The sequence below is a fragment of the Macrobrachium rosenbergii genome, chromosome 4 (assembly GCF_040412425.1).
Source record: "Macrobrachium rosenbergii isolate ZJJX-2024 chromosome 4, ASM4041242v1, whole genome shotgun sequence".
Taxonomy (NCBI): Eukaryota; Metazoa; Arthropoda; class Malacostraca; order Decapoda; family Palaemonidae; genus Macrobrachium; species Macrobrachium rosenbergii.
The window spans coordinates 82,006,017-82,018,946 of record NC_089744.1 but is presented as its reverse complement, the minus strand read 5'-3'; the positions used below and the strand labels follow the sequence as shown (position 1 = coordinate 82,018,946).

Genomic DNA, 12,930 nt, shown 5'->3' with positions numbered 1-12,930 from the left:
CTAAATCTGCCGGTTTCCCGGTCCTAAATGCCTATTATCTGCTCACGTAAGACTCATAAAGTCAAATGTTACATAACATTTGACTCATGAGTCTAAATCTGCCGGTTTCCCGGTCTTAAATGCCTATTATCTGCTCACGTAAGACTCATAAAGTCAAATGTTACATAACATTTGGCTCATGAGTCTAAATCTGCCGGTTTCCCTGTCCTAAATGTGCCTATATCTGCTCACGTTAGACTCATAAAGTCAAATGTTACGTAACATTTGACTTAGGAGTCTAAATCTGCCGGTTTCCCTGCCCTAAGTGTGCCTATATCTGCTCACGTTAGACTCATAAAGTCAAATGTCACGTAACATTTGACTTATGAATCTAAATTTGACGGTTTCCCGGTCCTAAGTGTGCCTGTTGCTGCTAACGTTAGACTCATAAAGCGCCATCATATGATGATTAAGTGCTTGTTCAAGTATATTTTAACTGTATCAGCTCCTAATTTCAATCGAATAATCACATCTCAAGTATAAACTGGATATAACAATTTACAGGAACAAAATGGCATTCAAAATGTGTTGCAAACCCAATACCCATATCTCGTGAGCGGTTACAGAATACTAGCATTCGACTTATAAAGCTTCCTGGAGCTCTGTCACAAGTGGTATCAAAATCACCTTACAAATTGAAAAGAAAAGGATGGGTGGTGAGGGTGGAATATTTTGCGATGTGTGCCATCCGGAAGCTAACGTAATATGTATTAGACAAAGGGGGAATGCAAATTGTATTTTTGCCGGCGAAGCGTGACCCCAGCTACGATGATTGACAAAACCAAAATGGCGGAAACACGGAACACGTTATTCGCATGCAATATATTCCTGTCATTCCTATTTAAAATCCCGGAAACCGTGCAAAAACTCACGGTGTGTTTTGCAACTTATTTCGTGTTGCGTTGTATATGGGTGATTTGTGATGGGCTGTGCAAATGCACAAAGAGTAGTGAAATTTTTACATGTCTGGAATGCAGTGAGGATTTAGGTTAGGCACTTGACTATTTGTTAAACTCTCTCTCTCTCTCTCTCTCTCTCTCTCTCTCTCTCTCTCTCTCTCTAATAGTGTGTGTATATATATATATATATATATATATATATATATATATATATATATATATATATATTTATATATACGTTTGTCGTGTGCTTCAAAAAAGGTTAATTTCATGCATGAATCGTACTATTCTTAAGATACTTGAGATAGTCATAATATATATATATATATATATATATATATATATATATACATATACAGTATATATATACTGTATATATATACATATGATCGGATTCCATTATCATATCATTATTATATTTATATAATGAATAAGGCAAGCCCAACTTTGAGGGCTTCTCTCAAGTATGACGTGCCCAGGTAAGAATTAATCTTCTTGTCAGAATCACAGCAGGAATACAACACAAATTCAGGACCACAATGTTACTAATGTATACTCAGTTTTTTTTACCGAGGCGCATGTGCACCGACTCGCAGGGGTGCCCTATTTGCTCGGAAAATTTTCCTGCTAGCTGATTGGTTGCAAGTATTTTGTCCGAATAGCATCATTGTTTTCAAATAATTACCAAGTAATGTGAATCGAAACTTATTTACTAACCTAAATTTCTCCCTCAGGTATAATATATGTTTTGTCAATAAATAATGCTAACGAATAAAGAGATTATAAAGTATTGTGATGGGAAGTCTAAATTTAATAACAACACCCGCCGAAGTCGACGACAGGGGCTTGTTGTCGGATGCACGCTGCATAATTTTTTTACTTTTCACACATTTAACACCAATTGGGATAAATTACACTAAGCATAAGAAAAACATGTTATTATAAACTTTCTTTGAATACCAGAATCTACTAAAAACATGGAATTAATAAAACTCGCTATTGGTGAAAACTTCTGGGGAGGTAAAAGGAACGGCCTGTGGCTTTAGATAAAATTTAGATAAAATTACCTAGATAGGTAGGCCTAGTTATTCATATGGTATCCACATGCCAGCAAATGTTGATGGGCAAGAAAACTTTTCAGATACATATCAACTTTTATAGGCTTTTGTGCTGAAGCCTTTTGTTATATCATTACGATAAATATGAAGACGCTATTTTTTCCTTTACGTAATAATAATGTACTTCCCTTATTATGGCTTTATTTCTTGCACACATTTCAAACTAGGCTAGCCCATGTCTATGTGTCTTACACCATTTTTTGACAATAGCAATAAATTTTGCTTAACTCTTTAAGGTAAGGAGTAACAGTAAACAGTAGCTGATTCTTGCTATAAGTTAGGCTAGGTGTGTGTAGGCATATGATGTAAGTCTGTATAGAAAGGGTTTGCTAATTTTGTCGTAAAGGTATAGATTCTATCAATAGCACTATTTTTGGTTTGAGGATACTTTAGTGTTCCATAAATTGCATAAAAATCATAATTAAACGAATTCATAATTTCACCGAGTTACAACCCCGATACCCCTCCCCTTCCCTTCCATCCCCGCCTCGGTATTTGACAGTAGACGCATATAGCCCACTAATCCTTAAAATGTATATGTGTATAGTACATTTTCTACTCAGTCACATATTCTTTTACTTCTCAAAATATCCGCAGGAACTCGTGTTAACCTTATATGTGTCCTGAACAGAACGCAAAATAAGAGAAAAAAAAGTTTTCTTATCTCGCATTGTCTGCTGTAACTTACATGAAAGAGTAAGTTGTTAATTTCTGCGAAATATATTTTTGTTAGTGTGCACCTACAAAAAGAAGCATAGAAACTACTTAATTGCAGAGATAGCCATTAAAGTAATCTCAGTGACATAACACTGATTTCAACACTTACATAAATCAGGAAAAAGCTGCAGTGACATAAATCAGGAAAATGCTGCAATGACAATCACCGAGATAGTTTTCCCGCCAGGCCGCCACAGGCTGTTCCTTTTACCTCCCCGGAAGTTTTCACCAGTTGCGAGTTTTATTAATTCTACGTTTTTAGTAGATTCTGGTATTCAAAGAAAGTTTATAATAACATGTTTTCTTATGCTTAGTGTACCCCTCGAAGTAGGTTCCTTCACGTGGTGAGGGGTAAGGGGCCCTGGCTTTTTCTTCTTCGTTCTTACGAAGAATAAGAGCCAGGCCCTGACGGATCACCTACAAACCTTTCGATTTAAATGGCGTGGATATTTTCACTTTCGTACAAATTTCTTGGACCTGGTAAATAGGAAAAGGTATCATAGCTGGGATTGGGTTTTATATCCGAAGCTAAATAGTGAGAACCGTGGCAGGACCATCAACTGCCCGATAATGTTCGGACCTGAGTTTTCAGGCGGAACTATTCTACGGGACTGGACCACGGATTCCAGGGGGTCTAGTTCTGGGAATAGGACTCTCGGCATTCTGTCCGGTTTGCCCATAATGTGATTAGGGTGGGGATGATTGTATTCTAGTAATGCTCTCAGTCTTATCAAGCGGGTTGGCTTACACTTGAGCCACTCTAATCATGTTGTGCCATCCTTTGGGGTAGGGTAGGGATGCGGACATTTGGGAGTCGGTTCTCACTTGTGCCATTAGTGGGGGAATGAACTCCATGAAGGCTGATGATATCTTTTCAAGGTTTTCAGGTTTACTTTTTTTTTTTTTTTTTTTTCAATCTTTATGACCAGTAAGTTTAAGGATTTGAGTACCCTGGACCCTTTGATGGTAGCGAATCGGCACGGTTGACAACCATTGGAACCTCATCTGACAACCCTTCTTTACAAAAAGTCAAAAATTCAGAATGCAATAACACTGGAACCATATGCTCCAGTACAAAGGAAACCAGTAAAAAGTAAATACCGTCTTGACCCAACCTTGACTCACTTTGACTCCTCTTTGGGGTGACAGTTGGTCAAGGTTTCTAACCCAGAAACTGACCAGAAAATATCGGCACTCAAGTTGGAAAATTATTTATTAAGCAGACACTCTACGACTGAAATGTCGTTTAGACAAATAAAAGAAAAGACTTGGCTTATAGAGGCCACGACAAAAAGTCAATCTGAAAATTATTTATCAATAAAAAATATAGATAACATAAATATAAAAATAAAAAAACATGATACTATGAACAGTATTCAGGGTACTATTGTACTTCCTGAGAATAATAACGAGCCAGTTGAAAAGCAAATACTGTTGGACTCACGCTTAAAGAGATACCCCAAAGTACAGGATTGCGAACTATATGATCTACCAAGTAAAAGAAAAAAAGAATAAACAAGTCTTAAAAATCGCAAAAATAAAATTTGAAGGCCAAGACCTACCTCAGAAAATAAAAATTTTAGGCCAAACCAGAGAAGTAAGACCATACGTCCCAAAGCCGCTACAATGTCAAATTGCAGCAAATATGGACATGCAAAAAGTATTGTCGAAATGAACCTGTATGCGCATATTGTGGATCTGAAGAACATGCCACACAATGGAAGTGTGGGGAACCAAAGTGCATAAACTGTGGGCAAAACCATCATGCAAGATCCAAAGAATGTATGTACTATATATAATACAGAGTTGAAAATATTGCAAGAAAGAACTGGAATGTCTGTAAAAAAAGCTAAATTAGAATTGAAAGTAAGAGGAATTCAAGATCCGTCTAAGAAATGTACATATTCTTTAACAACAAAAACCAACAATGAAACAAAAATGCATACAAATAGAACTAACGGAGCACAGAAAAGTAATTCTCTGGAAGAAATTAATGCCTTGGAAATAAAAACTAAAATGGTAAAGAATAAAGAAACAGGGACAAATGATATGGATAACATTTTATCCAATTCATTTGAAATAATGTCTGAAATAGAAACAACACAGGAGGATGCTACTACAGAAATAACAGAGGAGGGACCTGATAGACTGGAAATTAAAGATAAAAAAAGGCCATTGGAAAGAACACCACCCAAAACAAAGAAACCAACAATTGTTAGAGAAACGTCAGTCAAAACAAAAACAAGAGATATGAAGAAAGAACAAAAACAAAAACTAGTTAAGAATATTCCATTATCTCCTAAAATAATAGTAAAACCAATGGATACAGATATCAAAATAATGAAGAAGTGGGAGACAACCATACCTTAGACAACAATGAATATGTCAAAGGAGAAGAGATTACTCCATCACCAATAATTGAGACAACAAGAACAAATAAAGAAAGAAATATACATGACAACTCTTGTGGATGCAATGGTTGTTTCATTGCATTGTGCAACGATAACAAAAACATAACAAAAGATGGCTTAACAAACGTTATAAGAAACTTTATGAAATATAGAAAAAAGAAACCACAGATTTGAGTACCCATGAAAAAGGTTGCATGTGCGTTGAGCACTTAATATATTATAAAGAAAAACAAATGAATGTCGTAGAAAATTATTAGAAAAAATCCAAATTGATAATACAAAAAGAGAGTAAAACTAGACCGTTATAATAAAATATTTTCAATAGCTATATAATACAATGGAACGTAAATGGTCTGCAGACCAGATTACACCTAGGAGAAATACAACGATTACTAAAAAGAATACGAACCTATGATATTATGTTTTACAACATGTCAACAAAACAATATCAACAATAGGTAAATATACCTTAGCATCTTCATCTAGAGAGGAAGAAGGAAATTTAGGTACTGCTATATATGTACATAACAAAGTATGTTATGACAAAGTACCTGTAAACTTTAATGATCTGCAAATATCGAGTATCAGAATACGAATAAAAAACGATAATTATGTAATTTATAATTTATACAACCAACCCAATAAAAATTATGACTTAGACAAACTTAAAAATTATCTAATAAACCAAAGAACCTATATTAATAGTAGGTGATTTTAATGCCCACAACCCGATGTGGGACTGTAATTGTACAGACTCAAATAGAGCAGGGAATAAAATAGAAGAATTCATAGATTCATATGACATTTGCTGCATAAATGACAACGAAATCAACACATTTTTCTAAAACACATGGAACATTTTCCTCAATCGACTTAACTCTATGTACAACAAAAATAGTAGATAGATTAGATTGGAATACAGTTGACGACCTGCATACAAGTGACCATCTGCATACAAGTGACCATTCCCAATGTTAATTTCATTTTTACAAAATAACCCACCAAGCATGTCCCTCAATATAACATTTATAAAGCAGATTGGGAGCAATATGAATTCCACACTAGGGATATCCCACCATTTGAATATTCAAAAGACCACAATAAAACAAATAAATTTCTTGTTGATTTCATTACAAATGCAGCTGATAAAGCAATACCAAAATCCAAATGTCATCCAACAAAACACAAAGTCCCATGGTGGTCTGAAAAACTAACAGAATTAATAAAGTAAAACACCAAATTGGGAGACGATTAGATAATTTGAATAGAAAATTCAGTAAAATAAATAAATCATTACCGATATTAGAAGAAAACTTACAAAACTGACTATATTATTATTAGAAATTAATACATTAAAACCTCTATATAACAAAGTATCTGCAAAATTTAAAGAGAAGTAATTCAAGGAAGAATCATTTCATGGAGAAAATATGTATCAGATCTCTCTAATAATACTCTCCCCATACAAAAAATATAGGAAAAATTTAGGAAAATAAATGGTACCCATGTTAAACCACCTAGACATGCCATAATAAAAATGGGAAAATAATGCTTGATCCTAAAGAAATAAGTAATGTAATAGGTGAAAGTTTAGCAAAAGTAAGTAGCGACAAAAATTTAGATGAGCATTTCCGAACTAGGAAAAATAATATAGAATTAATAACAATAAATTTTGAAACCATAGAAGATATTTATTATAATAGAAAGTTTAATATGGATGAGTTAGAATTTGCATTGTTGAACAGCAATAAATCTACCCCTGGAGGTGACAGTATTTGTTTTGAAATGATCTGCCACTTAGCACCTTTGGCAAAGGCATACTTATTAGAGTTTATAGCCACTTATAGCTTCAATTTATTTCTAATGAATGGCGTAAGCTATAATTATTCCTATCCCCAAACCAGGAAAAGATCCCAGTAATGTAAACAATTACAGACCAATTTCTTTAACTAGTTGTCTATGCAAATTACTAGAAAAAATGGTAAATGCTCGACTAACATGGCACATTCGAGAAAACAAAATTTTGACTCCCACACAATTTGGATCACAATGTAACAGATCGACACTGGATTGTCTATCTAACAGAAGATCACATACGAAGAGGATTTGAACGAAAACAAATTACTATAGCCGTGTTTTTGACATTGAAAAGGCATATGATACTACATGGAGGTATGCAATATTAAAAGCGTTACATGAAAATAAGATCCGTGGACATTTACCTATGTTTATCCAAAACTTTCTTGACAAATCGCAGTTTCAGGTGAGAATTGATGATGTTCTGTCTAGAACATTTCTCTTGAAATGGTGTTCCACAGGAAGCGTCTCTGTAGTGGCACTTTGCTTTTGCTTTAGCAATCAATGATATCAGTAATAATCTACCTATTGGTATTAAAAAGTAACCTGTATATGGATGATTTTGCCATATATTATTCAGCATCTCGAATAAAACATGCAGAACAGATCATTAATAAAAGCATAATAAAAATAGATGAATGGGCTTTATCTGTAGGCTTTAAATTTTTCCATAGAGAAAGACTCAAGCAATCATGTTTTATAAAAATAAAAAGTGGAAAAAGGAGAAGAAATAGACTTGAAAATCAGAAACCATAGTATACCAATTGGCCAAACAGCAAAATTTTTAGGATTAGTATTTGATACTCATATGAACTGGAAAGCCCACATAACATACATAGAAATCAAAATGTAAAAGAGCATTAAACCTAATTAAAAAACTATCAAACACTATTTGAGGAGCCGATAGACATACCCTTACTTTATTGTATAAAGCAACAGTGCTGTCTATCGTTGATTATGGAAGTAAATATATGGCTCGGCATCAGACGCAACGCTGAAAACAGTAAACCCAGTTCATAATGAGGGCCTTAGAATATGTTCAGGGTTTTTCGATCATCACCAACATCATCTTTACAAGTTGAATGTGGTGAACTACCCTCTGTCTCTCCATAGAGAGCTAGTAACAATGAAGAGTGCTCTGAGAATTCAGACAAATGATTCTCCAACTAAAAAATGATTTGGATTAAGAGATGTGTTTATAAACAATCATCCACCTTCTTTCCCAATTAGAGCTACAAGATTGTTTGAGTCGCTAAATATACATATACAATTACCTGTAATAATAAATCGCCTCCTCCTTGGACAATGAATAAAATGAGAATTTGTACACACTTGAAATATTTATCAAAAAATCATTCATATACTCAGAATACCATAGACAACATGCAACAGAGCATATTATCCGAAAAGATCCACATTACGCAATATATACTGACGGATCTAAGTCACAATACGGAGTGGGATATGCCGCGGTATCCCAAAACAAAACGTATCAGTTCTCTCTCCCAGACAAAGCTTCTGTATTTACAGCTGAGTTATGTGCAATAGTATCAGCCATAAAAATAATAAGAGAAGTCTCATATAATAATTTTGTAATTTATAGCGACTCCAGGAGTGCTATAGAAACTATTCAAAGCTATAATCCCAAAAATAATATTGTACAACATATAAAGTTCTCTCTCCATAAATTGTATAATAAGGGAAAAAAATATTGAAATATGTTGGATCCCTGCCCATGTAGGGATTAAGGAAATGAAAGAGGCTGATAAAGCAGCTAAAAGCAGTCCACATGACAAGAACAAATGTAGACATCCTATCAGTGACTATACAAGATATATAAAACAGTCCTTGTAAAAAAAGTGGCAAAAAAATATATGGAACGAAGAACCTGAAAATAATAAATTAAAACAGATAAAATCCAGTGTTGGAAAATGGAGTTCATCATATCAGAGAGAAAGACAAGCACAAGTAATTCTGACACGTCTTCGAATAAGGCCATACTCGATTGACACATGGACACTTAATGAACAGTCCATGTGGCCCTCTTCCCAAATGCCCAGATTGCAATGTGCTGATAACAGTTAAGCATATACTGTGTGAATGTCACAATATAACCTGCAGCGATTATCAAATTTCGGAAATAGACCGATAGAAGAAATTTTGTCAGAATCTTCAACGTTCTCAATAGCACCCATTTTAATGTTTGTTGAGAAGCTGCAAATTAATTGGAAAAATATAAGAAAAAAAAAATCAGAATAATGATTTTTAAAACAAGTAAATTTTTATGATTTTACTAATTTATTTTGAATTTTTATATACCTTTTAGTGAGAATGTATGGAAGCATGAGTTTAAATGTATTTATTGTATGAGTGTGTTCCAGTATGAGAAACGTATACCTTTTACAGCTTTTAATTTCATTTTCATTCATCATCATTGACAAGTGACTTATTAGGTCCCAGTGCTGAGGCTTCTAGCCTGACTTGTCATTCCATCCTAATCCTTCAGGCCAGCCCTATGAGGCTGATGGTCAGCTCGGTGGTCTGGTTAAACTATTTTTAATAATAATATGCTTAGTGTAATTTATCCCAATTGGTGTTAAAATATGTGAAAAGTAAAAACATTATGCAGCGTGCATCCGAAAACAATCCCCTGTCGTTGACTTCGGCGGGTGTTGTTATTAAATTTAGACTTCCCATCACAATACTTTATAATCTCTTTATTCGTTAACATTATTTATTGACAAAACATATATATACCTGAGGGAGAAATTTAGGTTAGTACATAAGTTTCGATTCACATTACTTGGTAATTATTTGAAAACAATGATGCTATTCGGACAATATACTTGCAACCAATCAGCTAGCAGGAAATGCGCCTCGGTAAAAAAAAAAACCGAGTTTAGTTATTGATTAATTCTCTAGAAGTTCAGGGATTTTATTATTATTATTATTATTATTATTATTATTAGCTCGTTTGCACGCTCTACGCGCGCTGGAACTCGCCGCTGCTGTCTCCCCTACCTTCCCAATGCCCTACTTACCCCGCCCCCACCCGGTGCAGACAAACAGGTTACCAGGAGGAATGTGTATGTCTCCCCTACCATCCCGTTCCCTTACCTACCCCACCCCCACCCGAGGCGGATAGACCGGTTTGCAGGGGGTGGGTGGCTGTATCATGTCTACCCTAATGTCACCCGAGGAAGGACAAGGAAAATCCGTTCGGATTTTATTATTATTATTATTATTATTATTATTATTATTATTATTATTATTATTATTATTATTATTGCCTTCGGAACTAGGAATGCAACAGGTTAGGATGATGGTGAAAGCAGTGATCTGGTGACGACTTGCTTCCTGCTTAGAACTTGTTTGATTGCTTGAAATGTTGAGACTTTGGCTTTTATTTGTACGTAAACCTTCAATCTTCTTCTATATTTCCTACATATCAGTACTAATAATCTCCACTTTAATGGTAAACACCAGAATTGCTCATAGTTAAAAGAGTTGATTTCAAACCTTCGAAAACTGTATGGTTGAACCTTACAGCCGAAGCCATTGTTGTATGTAGGTCTATGAGAACGTGTCATTAAAACCAAATTACTTTAAAAATGATTTATCGATTATTTACGAACGTATAAATGCAGAGCAAACGGATTTTATTTAAAGCTGATATTTTGATGTCACGATGGTTCGACGATTTCCAATTCAATGCTTATGAGAAGACATTTGCAAATTTCGTACGTGGAATTACTGTCACTTTGGTTAGACCGCTGAAGAAATCCAAATGAATGAGGTTCCTCAGTGATATATTTATTTTTCAGAATTTTTAGTTCATGTTTTAAGACTTAAGGTAGCCATTATCCCCGAATTAATAATGAGGTATAGCTTGGTAAAACTAAGTATCCCCTCGATGTTCAAATATTGTATTGGAGGCCAAAAGAAGCCAAGCATAAACAATTGCCAACCGTTGGCTTATCCTTGCCGCAAAGGAAGCATATGGTTTCCCGTAGACTAATTAACATTTATTTGGTTTCATTTACATTTAGAGATGGGGAAGCGGCGAAGCACTTTTTTTAATGTGCAGTACCTCCCGTTTTCTTCGTCGAGTTGAATTGAGCTCCGTTAAGACTTTGGTTCAAATAGGCCGAGCCTGTCGCCTAAATGTTAACCAGCTGAAGTCCAGCATCCGGTGGGTCATATTTCCACGGAGTAGAAAACATTGTCTGTCGTACTTTTGTTGATACATATATATAAAACAAAGCCGAATGAATATCGCTCATACCATAGATCATCGTTAGGTTGAATGTTGCTGCGTAATAAGCGAGTTACCAACTGAAATTCTGCGTAACGGTTCCTCTCATGCACTTGCGAGTATCATGGCGCTGAGTCTTGAGATCATAGTTGAGGCGACAGTCGTGTGTTAGAAGCCGTCCCGGGAGGTCTGTGACGAGCAGTTAATACAAGATCTTTGACTGGATCGCTGTCTTCGGTGTCTACTTCGTTTGGGCGAACAGGTGCAATGACAGTTATAATATACCATTTTCGTGGGAGCGGTTTCTTCTCGAACAGTGATCAATAGTTACTTCGATGAGTTTAATGACTCCGAGGATATTATGTTCTGTATTTATTCTCTTGAAACTCCTCTGAGGAGAATTTCTTAGGGATGTTTAGTGATTCAAGTGTTCGTTGTGGTGTGAACCAAGTTTACAATAGATTTTGAATACCCCTGAGTAACTTTAAAATCTTTTACTAATATATATATATATATATATATATATATATATATATATATATACACATACATACATACATACATACATACATATATTCGCATACAGTAGTTGTCCTGAATGTGTAGAGCCATTGGCAATGACGTTGCAAAGTAACAGGGTTAATAGACAAAGTAACATTAGAAATTTCAACATTTTACTGTAACGAAAGTCCGTACGATATTGAAGCTACTTATGCTAAGTAATGTCACTATCGTAATTGGTATACTGTACTCCGGGTAAAGTAGGAAGTAACGCCTCTTCATACGAGCTAGGCCCCAAAAGTATTCTTGTTTCTCTGTGGTCAGGGATGTAAAGTATGTCCTTCGCTCGTCTGCTTCCGTTTAAACTCCCGTTAGAATAATGTGACTGTACCCACTGAACTTAAGATTTTAAATTTAAATACAAGTAGCTCCTTAGTTTGTAAGTGTTCTGAAAACTACCGATTGTCTTTTTTTATTTGATTTTTATTTAAACGTGAATGGAGTTGACAGCATCGTGTTTATTTTGAATTTTCAGAATTATTATCCGTCATTTTCCAAACCTGTCACCATCCATTCTCTCCACATGACTTAATCAGTTGATCTTTTCACTTGTCTTAACTTCTCTACCATATCTTCGTTGTATCGCCGTATTCCTCACTCTTTCAAATCATACTTCACGTACCATACACAATTCATATTAACAGCCTTCACTTATTTTCGTTTGCTCACTTGCAACATCCGTACTTTACCTCCATAAAGGAGGGTTGGCTCAGCAGTCCCTTCTTGCATCCCAACCTTTCGGTCCACTGACAATCCTCTTTTCTTCCAACCTTTTATAAACCTACCTTCTTCTTTGCTTCGCATATTCTTTGTTTCACTATTCTTATTCTTCCGTCATTCATTGCGTTTACGCCCAAACACCCTTTGTGAGTCAGACATTTTCATTCTTCTACTAATCATGCTTAACCTTACTCTAAGATATACTTTCAGTTGTCTCTATTTAAAAACAATTTCAAACTGTTATCATTCTACACATTCATGTAAACATAGCAAGAAAATCCTTATTTGTCCCTCTTTGACCACAAACCAGTTACTTTTCAATTAATGTAATCTTATACAAGTTTTGTCTTCAT

At 34.9% G+C, this 12,930-nt stretch overlaps 1 protein-coding gene across 1 annotated transcript in view; it reads left to right on the top strand.

Moving 5' to 3' along the window:
• Positions 1 to 11,452: 11,452 nt before the first annotated feature.
• The window catches only part of LOC136838136 (UDP-glucuronosyltransferase 1A8-like), a 57,902-nt gene continuing 56,424 nt past the window's right edge, over positions 11,453 to 12,930 (top strand). Inside the window, exon 1 of the mRNA XM_067102990.1 lies at positions 11,453 to 11,558. The gene's annotated coding sequence lies outside the window, so the exon portion shown is untranslated. The remainder of the gene's footprint in view (positions 11,559 to 12,930) is intronic.